This window comes from Phaethon lepturus, unplaced genomic scaffold (assembly GCF_000687285.1).
Source record: "Phaethon lepturus isolate BGI_N335 unplaced genomic scaffold, ASM68728v1 scaffold19570, whole genome shotgun sequence".
Classification (NCBI taxonomy): domain Eukaryota; kingdom Metazoa; phylum Chordata; class Aves; order Phaethontiformes; family Phaethontidae; genus Phaethon; species Phaethon lepturus.
In genome coordinates this window covers 34,031-47,884 of record NW_010510048.1, presented here as the reverse complement: position 1 = coordinate 47,884, position 13,854 = coordinate 34,031, and positions in this window count along the sequence as shown.

Genomic DNA, 13,854 nt, shown 5'->3' with positions numbered 1-13,854 from the left:
TTCCTGCTTAACACTTTCATTTCCAGAGTGCTCCCTGTAGCAGGACCATATGGGATTGTAAAACCAAACTATGATGATAATTTCCAGACCATAACAATAGGTTTTGGCATAAGTTGTTACTAAGACAAAACTGTATTTCTTTTTATAGAAAAAAGAAATGGAGGCTTGTATCAGTGGAAGTTTGTATCAGTGGCTTGTATCGCGGAAGTTTGGAGCTTACTGTTGCAGTTGCAAATGAAAGAAGATTTATGTATGTTAAATTTGATCAGACAAAGTCATTTAGCAAAGTTATCTTTCTATTTCTAGGAACCCATATGCTGCAAATTCCTGTAGGTTAGAAGAGTATTTAAGGCAAGAATGCTGCATACTTGCCCTGTTTTTATACTCTAAGCATCAGCTGTTGGTCTCAGCTGGAGACAAGTTACTAAGCTTTGATTTGACCGTGTAGGCACGCTGGTTATTCTTGTATCTGTGGACAGATTTCTTCTTGTACTATTGTAGAACAGCATCACAGCCGCTGACTAGAGGTTGACATACAAGCCAAACCTCATTGATCTTTGTTTCCTGTTGTATTACTCTCGGAAACTGAGTGTAATTTTCCATCTCCTATGACTTGTGGATGGGTCAGTCTCTGCTTGTCTGAATGCCTTCCCAATGAGCATTAGAATATTGTATATTTTGCCAGACTAAATCTAACACTTCCAGTTTTGCTACCATTTCTAACTATCTGCTGGATTGTCCAAGGTGCTGTGTGCTTTCCATTCCCATTGCCTTACATGGAAATATAGTAGGACTAGGGCGTATCTGTTTTAACGCTTTTCCTTTATGAATACTTTTTTCTAGCACTGTTTCTCTGTTAGGAATGTTGAGTTTGTTCTAACTGTGAAGTCATCAGGAATGACATGACTATGATGTAACTGTGGATAAGAGAGACAGTTGATGTCCTGTACCTTGTCTTTAGGAAGTCTTTTGATACAGGTACCCGCAGCATCTTTGTATCCAAATTGGGATGTTATCATCTAGATGGGTAGACTACTAGATAGGTGAACATATGATTAGATGATTAGACTTGAAGGGTAGTTGTTAATGGGATGTACTCTACCTGGATGCTAGTTACAGGTGTAGTTTATAAGACATTTGCCTAATACCTTTATCGATGACCTGGAGGTGGAGACAGAATGCAACCCTCCTCAAGTTTGTGGACTGCAGTGAACTAAGGGTTGTGCTCCAGAACAGGGTTGCCCTTCTGAGGACATCAGCTGGCCAGAGGGATGTGCTCATGTGAATCTTACAAAATTCAACAAGGACAAGCGCTAAATCCTGCACGTGGGATGGACTAATGCCCTGCTATTGTACAAGCTGGGGATTGACTGGGTGGAGGGCAGCTCTGCTGAAAAAGACCGAGAGATCTTTTTAGATGACTGGCTAAGCATGAGTTAGCAGTGTGCCATCAATGAAGGCCAACAGATAATTGGGCACTATCAACAGAAGCATGACCAGTAGATTGAGGGAAGTGATTATTCTTTTTAACTGGAGTTTCCTTATACTTTATCTGGAATACCACATTTGGTTTTGGGGGCCGCACGACGAGAAAGACGTTGGTAAACTTGAGTGAGCTCAGGGTAGGGTTATCAAGATACTTGAGAGGGAGATTATCAATGAAGAGAGGCTGAGACAGCTGAGGTTGCTTTAGCCTGAAGAAGAGAAAACTTACTGGGACATAATAGCAGCCTTCTGGTGTGCTTAAGGAGCTTCCAAGAAGATAAAGCTAAGTTCTTTAGTGAGGTGCACAACAGGTGAAGGGGAGACAGCAGTCATAAATTGTAATGGGATGTTCTGACAGCCTCATGCATTCCTTCAGTGCTGCTGGACCTAGTGTGATAAAATTGGTGAGTTTATGTATGAAGTTGCATACTGCTTCATTGCCCCCATTTTACAGATGTTAACTGAAGTACAGAAACTGTAAAGGCTCTTGTTTGGAGTTGCTCAGACTGCATCCAAATGCCATTCTAGTATGAGCTTGAGGTCAGTTATGTCTCACATACATACTGCCTGATTGCTTGTTCATAGTCTCAGACAAGGAGTTGGAAGGTTGTTTTGTGTTATGGTAATACTGAAACAGCGAGTCAGCTTGGAAAGCAGGCTCTTTCCTTGATTTGGCTACTACTGTTGACTCAGAGTGAATAATTTACCAAGTTAAGGAAAGGAGTGTGAACTCCTTGTTCTTTGTCATGTTTATTTGGTCAATCTATTTTTTTTATTAGCCTTATCTGATTTCCATTATAATTACAGACTCCTTCCTGAATATAATGCTGCCTCATGCTTCAGATGGATGGTATTATTTTTGTTTACTTTTGTCTGTGGTATTATTCCAGAAAGTGAAAGCAGTTTGAGTTGTTCCTTGGGGACCTCAGCTGCTGTTCCATGTGCAAGCGGCTCCAAATGTTTAAACGTCTTAGATGAGAAAATGTGTTGGTATGAATTGATTTGCAAAGGGACCCATAATTTGAGGCTATTACTATTCTGGTATTGTATGTGCTTGCCTCAGACACTGCATTAATAAAGAAAAAACTGCTCATAAAAGTCTAGGACTGACAGCCTTGGAGTCTGCTGTTTATGGCTTAACTCATTGTTTCAGGAAGACTGAAAGCCAAGATAACATGCCTAGTTGAGACTCCCTAGCCATTCACTTTAGCACCTGTGTAGAAAAAGCTATCTAACATCTGCTTTGAAGTTCTGTGGATATAACTCTTTGTCCCCTAGGAACCGGACTGAGACTATCAGCAAGTGATACATTAGTGAGTAATGAATAAATTAATTTTGAGTGTTGGACATGAGTAACAGACATAGCAGCAGACTTGGACTTTGCGTATTTGCCGCTGGATAATGGGAGTGCAGCACTGCTTTTTTTTTTTTTTTTTTAAATTTATAATTTAACTTGTGCAAGAAGGCAGAAAACCTGCTTAACCAAAACCTGCCTAACACTAATACCATGTGGGCATTCCCCAGCAGTTAGGGAATGGAATAAATAGCCTAGAAATGCTGAGTTTAAAGCTTAGGGTTAACATGATTAAGACCACAAGCAGAGTTGGAGTAATTTATTGCCTCTCTGCCTCAGTTACAATCACCAAATAATATGTTAAAACTTTTGGAGGTCATCAGGTCCAACTCCCGACTGAAAGCAGGGCTAACTGAAGTTAGACTAGGAGGCCAAGGGTCTTGTCCAGTCAAGTTTTGAACATCTTTGAGAAGGGAGATTTTACAGCCTCTCTGTGCACTTGTTCCAGTCTTTGACCGTGTCATCATGTTTTTTTTCCTTATGTTTGATTGATATTCCTCTTTCTGCAATTTATGTCCATTGCTTGTAGGGTTTATTTTTTTGCTGTGCAGTTCTAAGTTGAGTCCAGCTCTGTTTTCACTATAAGCAGCTCTGTCTGCACTCATTAGGTAGTTGAAGCCATCAACTAAATTGCACTTCTCCTCTTCAGGCTGTAAAAAACAGCTGTCTCAACCTCTCCTCATAGCAAATGTGCTCCAGCCCCCAAGCATCTCGATTGTCCTCTGCTGGACTTGCTCCAAGTATGTCAGTCCAGTAAATCCTTCATGAACTGGGGAGCTCAAAACCAGACACAGTACTCCAGATTCAGTCTTGTGCCAAAATAGAGGAAGTGATCACATCCCTCAGTCTGTTGGTAGTGCTTGTACTGATAACACTATACTGTTAGCTTTCATCACTGCCAGAGTACTCTGGCCATTCAGGTTCAGCTTCTTGTCTCTGGGGACCACCAGTACTTTTTCTGCAAAGCTGCTTTCTAGCCAGCTGTTAATTAGGGTGGCTAGCCATTGTTTGTCTTTATTAGATCTATGCTGACTCTGTTCAATCACCTCCTTTTCTTTGAAGTGCTGGAAATGGATTCCAAAAGGATTTGCTCCATGTTTTCTTTGGGACTGAGGTTAGGCTGAACATCCTGTAGATCCCTATGTATTCCTCGTTGGCCTTTTTGAAGATAAGCATGACATTTGGCTTTTTTCCAGTCATGAAACATCTCTTCTGATTGCCCTGACCTTTAAGATGACTGACAGCAGCCTCACAATGATGTGAACCAGCAAGTTTAGCATCCTCAAATGCATCCATCTGGCCCCATGGGTTTTGTTGGGTTTTTTCTGCCTTTTTTTTTTTACCAGTGTGCTGTAATAGTCCCTGTTTGGGTCTGCCTTTGTCTTATGCACTTCTTTAGATTGTGCCACTAGACGGGGACCTGGGGATTCTGGGAGCAGACTTTGCAGTAAAAACCACAGCAAAGAATGCATAGAGTTTTCTTACTAGTAAAATGACAATACTTGTGTTAGAAGGATATTGTGAATTTCAAATGGACAGTCTCTGCCCTTTGTGCTCCTGCAGGTAGAAATGCTAGGTATTATTGTTATTATTTATCTTAGTTTGTCTGATTCTTTCACTCCCTTTTGGCTTTCCTGAAGATTAACACATGAGGAGCAGCCGCAAATATATTACTGCTTCTTATTCAGAAATAAATTGAGAGACAGAGTGCTGAAGCCAGGGCAGTCTGCCTTGGGAAGCCTCATAGACACAGACTGTCAGACCAATCACAAATGGCAACAACAAAACAAATCCAGACTTTCCTTTTTAAAGGACATGCTCCTTCTGGCAACAGTATATCAGGAAAATTATTATATTAGCGAGAAACTAGATCCATCACTGAAGAGAAGAAAGCCTGGTGGATAACATGCCTAAGCATAAAATCTTAGACTATACACTTAGAGAGAACACATTTTGCAGTGAGATTCTTCAAAGCTGTCACATCTCTTCTGCATCCCACAGTCTTTTGGCAGGAGAAGACCTGCTGCATCCTGTGTTTCTGTCTCCTTACTGAACAGCTAATAAACTGTAATTTCCCGTGGTTTCAGCAAGATTATTCATTTGTGCAGTGACTGTTATTACAACTCTTGAATAGATCTTTGCTGATGAGATTGAAGGGAAAAAAAGGGGACATTGTGGGGTTTTTTTCTCCTGCACTTTTTCTAAATTCTCCTAACTTTATGCATCTCATTACTATTTATGGGAAAAAAATAGCGTTTGACTGTTTTTTATGTGTTTTCATGGTGCTGTACTTCACAAAAGGAAGCCTGATTTATCTTTCCCTTGAAGAGATTCTAGTTATAATTCATAAGTGAAAGGTTGTCATTAATGGCTAATCTCAGCCAAAAGGATATATATGATTCTTTCTGGAGCTTGCATGGAATTGACCTTGCTCTGAAGTGCTTACACAAAATGTTTAGAAGAAGAGGAAGAAAAAGCTTATGTTTTATGATGGAGATGATTAACATGATCATGCTAAGAAGGATAAGGTGTGTGCCTTCTGAATTTCAAAGCAGTCAGATGAGGGAATGAACTTAATTCTAATAGGTAAATTTCCTATTTTTATTGTGTATTCTTTACCTCATAAGCTGTGGAAGAACTAAACCCGCCCAGTCAGCAGTCAGTCTGTGAACTGTTTACTGTGCTTTTGAGACCAATAAAGAATACTAGAAAGTGATAGGAGTGCCTTATGTTTGGAAACAGTATGCCTCAAAGTTTATATTGTCCTCTAATTAGGAAACTAGTAAGAGACCACTATAGGAAGAACTTTTTTCCCTCCCATCTGTCAGTCAATTTCTTTCAATAAGAAAATTGAGTTAATAATCATCTGGAAAGCCTTCACAGAAATCCCACAGACTTGAAGGGAAAGGGGAAGGTAAGGTGGTCTTCAGAGAGAATTCTAGAGAGAGTGTGTTTACAGCGGTTGTTACTGGAAGCTTTTGTGAGCTGTGGGTGAGGTGAGATGTCCAGCTCAGCTGACTGCAGCTCATGACAGGCACAGGTACCAGAGTCAGAAGAGACTTTTGTATTTTCTGAGGAAGAAAATTCTGCAGCTTGTGGCCCTCATCCAGTCACATTCTGGGATTACAGAATGACAGATTTCTTTACCTTGCTGAGATAGTAAAGATGTTGTGCATGTGAAGTTGAGAATGAAATCCAACTCTTGCAAGTCATGTTGGGTAAAGTATATATACTGTGGGAGATAAGCAAAAACTGGTCTCTGAAGCTTGTGTTCTGAAAATTGGAGTGGTTTGACATTACTATGTTTGCCTTACAACAGAAGCTACTACTGTCCTGAAGAGGAGAACGTACACCCCTACTCTGGCTTTTGCAATTAATAGTTTTGGCACCTTAGTACAAACCTGCCTTCATCGGTGATTTAAGGTAGAGTGCCAGACTGAACTGGGACGGCTCTGATGTGGCAACACACTTCCTTCTGCTGATTGAGAGAAAAATAACCTCTGGGGGAGGAACAGGGAGGACAGCTGTAGGCGGTGAAGTTTTAAACCAGTGCTGCAGGCTCTGCTAGAATTCCCCTGTCAGTCCTGATTTAAATCTGGGCTCTGCCATGACTTGCTGTCTGTTGGGACACATCATGCAGCCTTCCTGCCTTGGTTTCCCAAAGTGCGGTAGTGTTTGACTAGCTTGTAAGGCTATTGTTAGGATTAATCTTCAATCTTCATTCTATTTCAAAGTTGCTCATTAAAAGGTGATTCCTTGATGCTGGTTAAACACCTTTGAGAAGCTTTAAGAAGCTTTTGAGAAGTTATGTCAATTAGTGAAGGATAAGCCTTAACACTGTTTTTACACTGCTTGTTTCTTCCCATTTGTATAGATGACATGCTGTGTTACATCTTCAGTGGCATGTTTACTCAGCACATGCCATAGAAGAGCTGAGTTTCGTTTCTCTTGGCACAGTGGGACTGGTAGCCCCACAAATGGGAGATAAGAATTGCCATGGAAGCCAGCCTAAGCAAAACAGGTCTCTGGTGTGGCAGTAGTGGGCATCAGACCCCTTGTTCTCTTATTAAATTACTTTCTTGGTACATAGCAAGGGTTTAACAGAGAAGAACATGTGGGTTTGTCCTGCTCGGCATCAGAGATGATGTGTAAAGAACATTTTGGTTCTTTAATTCATACTGTTTCCAAAAGTGTCTCTCAGGAGTCCACATCCACTGTGCTGGATGGGCTGGCAGCAATCCAAAAGAAGGCTGGTTGGAAAAGTCCAAGCTGATAGGTTTTTAAGAAGTAAGTTTTTAATGTTGTACTTTAAATCTATTTTATTAGAAATTAAAATTATTTTACCACTGTTATATAAAATTATGTTAAAAATTAAGATTGAGAGGAATCCAAATCATAATTTTTTAAATTTTGCTGGAAAAAATGAGAATGTATGTTTGATTTTGGAGCTGACAAAGAAATAGGTTTCAGTTTTTGCCCTGTTTTGATTTCTACAGTCTAGGTATTGATTTTAATACCTGTGAGAATGACGAAATCTGAAAAATAATTATTGCCAGGTAGCCAAGAATCCCTTCTTATCTTTCATAGCAGAGTTCAAACTGCTGTTGCAGGTTTCATTAGAGAAGTGCTCCTTGAGCTGCTTCATTTTCTTTGGATATCTGCAGTGGTGCTGGTCCATTCCAGAAAGCTTGGTGGTCTTTCACTGTAAACTAACAGGAGCAAATACGTTTACTGGTGTCAAGGGAAAGGTATATTAGTGCTGCTTCAGGTGTAGACGGCAGATATAAAATAAATGGATTCAGGAGCTGTGGAAACATGAATAGTACCTCAGGAAAAGTCATCGCCACAGTCCAGCAACATGGACAAAATATTTTATTATTGCTCCTTTCTCTGCTTTGAAGCAGCAGAATTGATCAGGAGCTCAGTTCAGAGGGGTAACTACCCCAGTACAATTACTGTAAATACGTCTAAGCTGAACTACCAAGGCTTTCAATTTGGTGCCCTTGAAAGAGACTTGGGTGAGGTTTTTTTGGTGGATCTGGAATGATTGCTGTCAGAATAAGGATGAAGGTTCAAGTTACCAGCTGAGTTTCCAGACACACAGCATGTGGAAGGTTAACTTTTTTCCTGTGTGAAATAATATCCCTCCTCCTTTTCTCAGGTAATCTACTCTTTTCTTTATCTGTGAAAATAGCTCAATGTTTTAGCTGCAATGGTCAGGCACACTGCAAATAGCCTGGATAAACATACTGTTTGGGAGAGGGTCAGAAATCCTTATAATGATTCCAGACCTTCCTGCTGGGGCATTTGGTGGTTGTACCAGTACCCAGGCCCCACAAAGAGGCCATACCTACTGCGCTTGCCTAACCGCTTCCCAGGGTCTATGTGTTGTACACGTGAGCAGGTGAAGTGCTGCCTGTTCCTGATCTGTTTGGGAGGCTGTTAGGAAAGATAGCGGGGGACGGAGGGATGAGTCGTCAGCTGGGCTGGGCTGATGGTCCCTGAGGAGTAGGTGCCCTACATCTGCGTCAAAAGCAGTACCAAAGTGGATTTCTGGACCATCTCGTAGATGCTTGGATAGAAGGTAACCAATATTCTGTGTCCACATCAGCGATTCTTAGAGCGCTTGCCTTAAATGTGACGTTGCTGTGCAGGCTGACTTAAGCCTGGCTATGAAAATGAAACTGAGCAAGCAGATGCATTCAGCCCAGTGTTTATTTTTCTTCACTAGAAGGTAGAATCTAACTGTCTGTGAATTAAGCTGTTTCCTGGATGTGACACAACCTGTGAGTGTTCACCTTTTGACCCTGCTTCGCTGTTCTGACACCGGGTTGCAGTTGTCAGAGTAACCACTATGCTCTTAAATGGATCATTTTCTTACTGCTCTCATGTATTTAGCTTTATCAGCTGGGGGCCTGGCTTTTAGGGGCTTCAAACTGTATTTCTCAAGGGGTGCTTTTAGTGCCTTGGATATTACGTCACATAACTTGTCTCCCTGGGTAACTTAGCTGCTTGTTAAAATGCAACTAACTGAAGTCTCTAAAGCTGCCACCACAAGTTTTAATCTTTCAGACATGATTCTACATGCCATTTCTTTTATTTGCCTGCAAGTGCAGAGTTGTAGTGCGTACTTTATTGTTCAAAAGCTCTCTCAAATGTTTTAATCCTTTCATTTCTATTATTTGATCTAGCTTCATCTAAACATGTTGTACTGCCTTCCAAATGCTAAATTCCTCTAACCTTTGTTTCCTCAGTTTATTCACTCGTTTGTATCTTCAAGTTAATTAATAGTTTCCAAGTTTGGGACAAAGAATACAGGGGTATAGGACATCTCAACAGAGATCTGTTTCCAGCTTGTGCTTTTCAGGTACAATGTAAACTTGCTACACTATGCTTGGATGTCCCAAGCCTGACCAAAGACACAAGTTAAGAGGAGAAATAAGGATTTATGTATTTGCACTGAATAGGTGCCATAGGTGCTCATAGGGGCCAGTGAAATGGCAGAACCATGCCCGAGGCCTTTATAGCCTGGATTAGACATAAACAGTTTAGTCTTATGGCCACTTGGCCTTCAGCAAGCTACTGCTGTAGCCAGGGGTTGTATGTTAAGGTATGGATGCCATCCTAATGAGAGCACCTACTTTCTAAGGGCCACAATTGGGCCTTTATTAGATTGTGACAGACATGAATCAAGTGATCTAGAAGTGAAAAGCTATTTATTACTACTTAAACCCTTCTCTTTTGATGACTTTAATAGGCTTTGGAATTTCAAGCCATTTCCTCCCCCTTCTTTCTCCCCACCTCCTTAGCAGGCAACCATATCACTCTTCCTTTAAGTTTCACAGCAGCCCAACCACAAAGGAATTATTTCATCTTCAGTCTGTGTGATGTGCGCAGCAGAGATTCTTCATTCCCTTGTCTTTTAACCCTGTGTGGCATTTGTATCACCGTGAAAGAAAGCTTTTCTCAGACCCCTTCCTCGTAAAATATTGTCAAGTCATATGGATTGGTATCTTTGCCCCCCATTTACTATTGATTCAGCAGCTATGCTTTAAGATAATGAAGACTGAAGTAGTTTCTTTAACATAAGCTGGAAACAAGAGTGTTCCTTGATGAAAGTTTGGTGTGGGTAGATGGAAAACAGGAGTCGTCGCTTTTGTAAGTGTTTATGGCACAGCTACAGGAAGTCACCCAAAAGAATTACCTGTGTCAACAGGGTATATAGAAAATATAGAATACCTGCAGGCCAGAAGGGACTAAGTATATCTGTGAACCATAATACCTGTACTACTATATACGTAATAAGGTATTACTCATCAAAGCATCAGATTACTATTGCAGGGATCTCAAAAAAAAAAAAAAAAAAAAAATAGTAAATTCTCATTGCAATCCTGGCATCATCTGTTTGGAGGAATTCTGGATAGTAAGTGCGAAGAATAAGTAGTTCTAAAATATCCAGTTACAAATCAGAGTGGTTACATGAGCCATGGGAAATCCTGACTCTACTTTTAAAGTTAGTTAGAGAGGCTCATGTCCTTAGTTAAGTTTGATTGCTCTGATCAGGGCTTCCTGCAAACAGATTGTCACCCGGCCTGTTAAGTTTAATTACTGTCATTCATAACACTATTCCTGCCTTTTCTCCTGGTATGACCACTGGCAATATTGCCTTAGAAATGAAGGAAAGATTCTTTTATGTTGAAAATTTGGGTGATTTTTAACTTTTCTTTCTCTGTACTTTTATGGAAAATACAGAAAATGTTAGTATTCCACTGTGAATTGTTACAGCTGGCTATTTTTACAGCTGCTTTGGTTAGGGTTATTTTTACCTTTCTATTTTGCAGTGCTGAATCTTGTCACTAGTAGTTCTTACGTGATCAATTCAGATTCTTCTTGTCTTACTCAGCGGTTGTGACTGTTTATTTCCAATCTCAGATGAAAAAACTTACAGTTACATTTTACATGAAAAATTCTAGTATTCTGCCCATGAAAAGGAGCCTATCTCCTTTTGTTTGGGTTTGCACACAAAAACTTGAAAACCACATGCATCTCTTGATGATTATCACTAAAGTATGCTTCTCCTCCATGGCAAAGTTTGTATATCCTCATAGGTAGCAAGTGCCCTTCTCTGAGAACATGGTATTGATCTCTGAGATGTGCAAATCAAGAGTTTGCCAGCAGAACCCCCGTTTGCCCTGCCTCATTGGACAACGTCAGCACAGCAGCGCAGCCTTGGTAGCCAGTACCTAGGTCATTGTATAAATTTACTTCTTAAATTGTGCCTAGATGTATATGGAGAGCCAGTTATCTGTTACGAAGAATTAACAGTGGATACTATCCAGAAATGTTTGTAACCAGATGCACAGCTTGAAACACATGAATGAGAATTAAATACAAATAAATGTGAGGATTACATCTAAATAGCAAACTATTCTCTGGAAATGTTTCAAGCCTGAAGGCCGATAACTTTATGGGAGGGCTAGGCTCTTCATTTTCCATTGAGACTGTGATTTTAGCTAGAGGCTTGAATTGTTGTACTACAGAAATATTATTTTATCTCCTCAATTCAGGATTAATCAATTATTTGAATGCTTAAAAACCCCAGAAGAAAAACCAAATCCCTTTCTATATTTCTTCTGTAGTCAGTATTTTCCAGTGTTACTAATTCATTTGCATTTTTCTGTGCTTTGAAACTAATTTCCCTTGTGTTCTACTCTATTTTTATCTGTTTAATATTAATCCAGCTAAGATGATTGCAAAGTCTGTAGAAACAGGTGTGAAAGTAAACAACTGCACATTTTCAGCATTGCTTACAGAGCCAATGATCTTGTATCGGAAAGTAACTTCAGTTCTGAGACACGGATTTCTCTCCCCACTCCCATGTCTCTTTTACCTGGTCAACTCCTTGAAGTGTTATTTCATGTTCTTTAATAATAAAATGAATTTCTGTCCTGTTTTTGTTTCAGAGACATCCTCTATCAGCAGCATGCTCCTATGACCTGCCAGAACTCTACCAAACCGAAGACTTTTTCCCTATGAACTATGTAGGTACTAAGTATCAAAATAATTAATTTTTGACTGCCAATAGGTTTTTAGGAAAGGCTGCCTGAGTTTATCCTTATGGCTCATATTCTATGACCCTAGGAAGAAGCAACTGTTACATTTTAGATCTTTGGCTAGCATCTCTAAGGGAAGCTAAAAATTTTTGATCGTATTGTAGCTATAAGGAGGTTGGTACATTTATTCTAAGATTTGATCACAGTAGTTTGCACTTACTTGATCAGCTTCCTAAATCAATGAAGTAAATGTACAAAACCTCACTTTGTTTACCTTCATTTTTATACTTAAAACGATCAGAAAGTTGAAGAATGCTCTAGTATAGCATGTTAAAACTTTTGGGTAATGTGCTAATACTGCCAGCTTCACAAATGTTCAGATTTTCAGATTTTACAACAGAACATGAAATCAATGTCAGAATTTTAAAATTGAGTAAACTGCACATGGCTGAAGCTTCCAGCACTCAATTTCAAACTAGGAATAGGGTTTTAAAAGCCATTGTGTAACGTAACTTGAATGGTATAAATAAACTTTCTGCAAAGCTGTTATGGACCTTTTGGATGTGCAATTTTGTAATGCAGATGCTATGTAACCAGGACCGGGAGTAGCACAGTTCATCTCCCCACCTGTAGCGCGCTTTTTTTTTTTTTTTCCTGCAAAATAGGTCTAGGGAAACAAAAACTACTCAGTTCCCTGAATAAAGAACATGAAGAAGAGAATGTTACATACTTTTCAGATGATTTGCTTTGCATACAGTACAACATGGAGAAATAGACATAAATGCTCGTTTTAAAAATACCTGTGGAAAAACTCAAGATGGAGGACCCAATGCAAATTCTGTAAAGGGGAGGCGGGGGGGGAGCTTATGGTGAAAGTAAAGCTACATGGCTTTGAGTAACCATGGAGACCAATGCTTTTCTGATGCAGAAATAAATGAACTCAACCTTTTCATATTTATTAGTGGGACTGATGATGAAAGATAAAGTTGAATTAAAATATAAAGCAATAGAAGACAGACCTAGCTGATATCTCTGCCCCTGCAATGCAGGTTACTGCAATGGATTATTATAAATGAGCTGGTACTACAGAGAGGCAAATGAGTTACGAAAGGAACAAAATAGTCTTAGTTATACCAACCTGTTTATCCAAATATCAGCTTCTTTATTAACAGAAATGAAGAGACAGTACACGACATAGTTCTGAAATCTTTTGGTTCTGATAAAAATCGAAATAAACTTGTTTTAATACCATAGCAGTGTATGAAATATATGTACTACAAAATGCTAAACTGTTTGCTGTATTAGTGGATACTTGCAATCTGCTAATTTCTTGGTGGCAAGAATGATAGAATTTTCCTATAAAAATACTGGGTGAACAGTCAGGTTTCTGTCTTGAAAATACATGTCAAAGGGCCAAATATTAATTAATTGGCAAGTTCTTGCTACAGAAATGTTACTGCTGAACAGAGGATGGCAGCATTAAATGCCACTTGAACTTTCAGTAAGATTAAGAGCTTGTGAAATAGAACTTCAATGCAGATATTTCTGCATCATGTGAAAGGTTTTGAGTAGAAATTCTAGTGTAAAGGGTTAATTCGCTGTCCCCAAAGGAAAATGCTGCGATCAAGCCTGACTTTAGTGTCTGATGGACTAGATAGACAGATAGGAAACTGGGAGGTTAGCAGAAGCTGGAAAACAACTGTTTTTTGTCTGGAGGAAAGCTTATTGGCTGTAACTGTCCTTCGAAGGCGAGGGGCTGGCAGGAGAGGAGTGTGCTAAAAGAACGAGGGGAAAATGTACTTGTAGAACCACCCCATCTCAGCTGCAGGCTGCTGCAATGAACAGTGCTTCAAAGTTAAGTTATTACAAGCTCATAGGAACACCCATAGGAATAAAGCATCGTATAAAATTCAACTACCCTTAACAATCTCAGACCGTCCTTCCACTCTCTGGTATTCATCA